Raw genomic sequence first — 4686 nt, 5'->3', positions numbered from 1 at the left:
TTTGCTTTGCCAGAGTTTGGGGCATTACTGCCTGCCGGGGCAGAGTCCTTGCTCTGCTGGACGGTGGTGGTGGGACATGGACATGGTCTACACCAAACCCCCATGGCCTTGGGGAATGTCCCCCCCAGGGTGGATGGGGGACGGGTGTTTGGTGGCTGCCCTGGGATGGGCTGGTAGTCCCATGGGGCTCACATGGGCTGGGGGTGCCTGGAGGGTGCCGGGTGCCCCACGGGGCCAGGGAGTGCAGGGCTGGGCTCTGTTTTGCTGCCGTGCTGCAGCTCTCTGCCATGCATCAGGACAAGCAGGGCAGTGGCCCTTCTGCCACCTGAGGCCATCTCTCTTGGCATGCAGACATCCCAAACCCCGCTTGGGCACCCCATTGCTGCTCAGGGGGGGGTTGCAGAAACCCTGGCTTTATTAGGAGCCATGGGCTGGGAGCAGAGTGGCTGGAGCCCCCTGAGAGGGCAGCTGGCTTCTGCCCTTGGTGGTGCTGGCAGGACCTGCAGCCGGGGTGGCACGGAGGGATCTGGTGTCCCCCAGGTCAGTCTGTGGCGCATCGGGGGCAGGTCTGTTTGCCAGTCCTGGGTTTTGGAAGCCTGGAGGGCTGCTGGGGCCTGTGGGCTCTGCCTGCCATCACCAGCTCCCTGCCCTTGGTTCCTTGCCTGACGGAGAGGGCTTTCAGATTAGGAATGGAAAAGGGGAAAAAGGTAACTCAGGGGTCCCTGGGACAAGGCAGAGGGCAGGAACACGCAGGTTGAACAGCAGGGGAAGAGACTTGGCTCAGTTCTCATCCTCTGCAAACACTTGACAGACTCCTCTTGCCACAACAAGAGGAGCACGAGGGATCATCCAGTCTTTAACCCTTTCATTCATTCCTCTTCCCCTGCCCCATCCCTGCAGCCGTCTCTTCCCTCCCATGGAGCAGTGGTCCCGGCTGGGCAGCAGCTCTCCAGCCTTCACCATGTCTGGCAGAAGTGAGTGTTTCACGCCGGCCTGGGGAGATCCGCCAGCACCAGAAAGCTGGGACCTGGTCTGGGACCATGCTGGGACGAGACGTCACCTCCAGATGCTGACCCCCCCAATGACAGCACCCAAGCCTGTGCCCTTCCCCATTTCCTGCAGTGCCCTGGCACGTGCCCGGAGTGTCGGTGCTGTTTGCAGGGGCAGGAGAGGGAGCGACTGGGGCTGGGGACGGGGACAGAGCGGGGCCTGAGGGTGGGTGACCCACCGTGTGGACGTGGTGACACCTCAAAAGCACCTTTTCTTAGCTCGGGACCAATGCCCAAATGGCGGGCATTACCAGCTGGGGTGAGAGCCTTCGCTGCTGTCGCCTGACCTTTAAAGAAAGGTGGTTGGAGAGATGGAGGGAGCAGAAATCCCTGAAAGATTATTTGTTTCTCATGAACTATATTTAGGCACCATCGGCAGAACCCAAAAGTGCTGAGTTCTGCTAAATAAATACAGCAGCTTTGTGTTTTTTTCCCCCCGAGGTGAGCAGGATTAGTAAGGGATCGGTAAATAGTATTTTTGTTTGACATACCTGAGGGTTTCCATTCCAAGTTGCTGTCTTGCACGCTTGATGCCATGATGCCGATGATGGACCTAAAGTGGCAGTGCCCCATCTTGTGAAAATATTTTTTGGAAAAGAAAAGGAGGCGGCCAGCTTACCCACCATGGCGCTGCGGTTTTTTGGGGGGGTGTTAAATTTTGCGTTCTTGAGTACTCTCATAAACGTTTGCATATTAGGATATTTTTAAGCTAGAAGTAGGTTGTGGTGGTGCCACACCAGTAGCAAAGTCCTTCCCTGGTGGGATGCACCCCCCTGGCCTCCCGAGTGCTGCCCTGGAGGGACAGAGTACCCAGGCGGCTGTGGGGGTTGGGATGGTCCCTGGCTGGTCCAGGGGATGGCAAGGAGGTCACCTCGCTTCTTTGGAACACACTTGGGTCATCTTGGGTTTAATTCTTCACTGTTTTGGATTCCCCGTTCCTGGACCCCGTCTCCCCCAGGGGCCTGCTGGGATCAGGTCCGGACTTCCCAGTGGAGTGTTTGCGGGTAGGCATGGGGCTGCGGGAGGGTGCCAGGCCAGTGAGGGGCATCTGCTGATCGCTCAGGGATGCAAGAACCCATCCGACTGGCCGGGCACAACAAGGAGTGGAGCGACTGATCAGGAAACACACATTTGGAGATGAAGTCCCAAGCCCACAGGTGCTGGGGTGCAGTGGGGCAGAAGGGCCCAGGGTTCATCTCAAGCAGAGCAGAAAATCTGTTGCCCCACAGTCATCAAGATTCGGTGTCCCCTGGGCACTGCCGGGCTGTTGGTGTCTGTCCCTTGCAGAAATAAGGCACTGGGGTAATTTGGGTCCTTGTTGCAGCAGCTCATCCGCAGTAGCTCTGCTCTAGAGAGGGGAAGTGGAGGTTGCAATGGAAATTGGTGCACAAGGGCGGTACCCGGCTGAGCAGATTAGAGACGCGGCTGAAGAACTTCCCCCTGGAGCTGCTCCTCGGGCCAGGACGGAGCTGATGGTCTCACAGCGTGCTCCACATGGAGCATGTGAGCTTCATGAAGGTGAGGGAGGAACTCAAGGAGGAACCAGGCCAGGGAGGAGGATGCTGGTACCAGAAGTGACACAACCTTGTGTAGGAACCATCAGAAAGAGGACAGTGGCCTTAACGTGGACTGATTTGGGGCCTGGGAAGAGAAGAAGAAATGCAACACAGCATTTCCCAGAGCTGATGAACTCTGTCCAATAACAGGCAAGAGGACAGTGAGATCTCAGGTACGGGCAAATACTCAGCTAGAGGTTGCAGAGATCTTCAGCCTGGGCTGCTCCAGCCTGCTCACTACTCTTGGTCCAAACCTTGCTGCAGAAGTTGAAACCAACCCAACCCAACCCAGAAGCACTGGAAGCGCCGAAATTCTTCCCAGACCACCTTGACTCATCCATGCGGCTTGGAGGAAGGTGTTTGCATCCAACTGCCATGGCTGTGCTGAAGCTTATGGCAAGCACCAGGACTTTGACCACAGCCTTGATGGCGTTGCCAGCAAGTGGGGCGCCAGCGAAAGGGCACCCGTGGCTGTGGGGCACCAAAGGGAGGTTGCGGGGTGACAGGGCCTTGAGGTTGCACTGGAGAGCTTTTGGTTTGACTTAGCAACCAAATGGGCAGCTTGGCCTGGCTGATGGTGTGTTAAAGCCATCTCCAGCAAGTTCCAGCCCTCGCAGCTGTCTCCCCTCCTGGGGTAGCATGGCGTGGGTGTGGGCTTGGCCCTGCAGGGGTGCTCCTGCTTCCCTGGGCAGGCTTTGGCCATATCCCTGCTCAGCCCGCACCAGCCTGAACCAGTGCAGATGGGCTCAGCCCATGGCACCATTCAGAGGTGGCAGAGCAACGACACACGTGAGTGTGAGAGCTTTCTGCCAGGCCAGAAGCGTGTGCAGCACTGGCCTTGGGGGTGGCTGGAGGGTGCTCCTACACTTGCCAAATTGCCCGGGAGAGGGTTTCTCTTCCAGGCAAGTAGCGGTGCTGGTGGCCAGGGTGCGTGCCCAGTATGGCAAGCCCCTTGCCAGGCGCCTGTAGCGGCCCCGGGGCTGCAGAGCTGCCTGTTGGATTGCATTTGCTGGGATTTTGGCTGCTCCTTGGAGAGACATGAGGACTTGGCGCAGACCTGGGGAGCATGGACATCCTGGGGGGCGCAGCTGCTGTGGGGCATCCCGGGACCCCCCTGCCACCTCCTGGGGTGCTCCTAGCCCCGGTGCCACGGGGCTCAGCCCCAGCCCACGTCCTGCCTGGCTCCAGGCTGCCCTGTGGTTCTCCCCTTCTCCTCTGGATCATATTTATTTATTTTTATGGTGAATGTAATAAAACTCCAGCAGGAAACGGAGGCGATTCCCTGCCATTCCCCGCAAGCTGGCCCTGGGCTGGGGCGAACAAGGAGGCGCATTGTGCGGCGCAGGACTGCCTGCCAGCACCGAGCCGTGCACGGGGCCGAGGGGCGAAGAAAGGGCCGTGTGTGCCTGTGCCTGCACCGGGACCCAGTGCCGACCCCCGCCTGCTGGCAGTGGGCGGCTCGGCCGCACCGCAGGGAAGGGCATGCTGGGGAAGCAGCTTCACTTCAGGGGGCAAGTGGGGCTCGGGATGAAAGAGCTCCTGTGCTGGCTTGGGATGTTGCCTGGGAGCACCACAGAGCCTGCTGCCGGCGCAGGGCACCTCCTCTGCCCCTCCTCAGGCTGCCAGGAAACAGGGGTGGGCACCAAAGGTCAGCTGGGAGGCAGACAGTCGGCCAGTGGCCTGGTCTGGTGGCTGTATGACTTGCTCTTCCCAGGGCTGCACCAGCCGCGAGGGAGCTCCAGCCCTTGCCTGCCTCCATCAGGCAGCTGCTGCAAACTGCAGATGCTGCCATCAGTAGGGTTCAGAGTAAACGCCTGCTGCCGAGGCTCACCTAGGTCCTGTCCTACCCCCCAGAGGGCTCTATAGGGTAAACGAGGTGGCTGGGGGCAGGACACGGCTCAGTCCAGCTTCCCTCTGATGGGTAGGGGGCCCCCGCTGCTGGGGATGTGCGTCCCAGCCCCCAGAAGGCCGTACGCAGCCCATTGTGCTGCCAGCCGCACTCGCCAGCTAAAATACTGCAGGGGAGGTGTGTGGGGGGGAGCTGCACAATGTCCCCTCTCATCCCCTTGCTAGCCAGCTCC

This window comes from Egretta garzetta, unplaced genomic scaffold (assembly GCF_000687185.1).
Source record: "Egretta garzetta isolate BGI_Z169 unplaced genomic scaffold, ASM68718v1 scaffold108, whole genome shotgun sequence".
Taxonomy (NCBI): domain Eukaryota; kingdom Metazoa; phylum Chordata; class Aves; order Pelecaniformes; family Ardeidae; genus Egretta; species Egretta garzetta.
The sequence above is the reverse complement of the archived record's forward strand: the minus strand, read 5'-3'. Positions refer to the sequence as shown.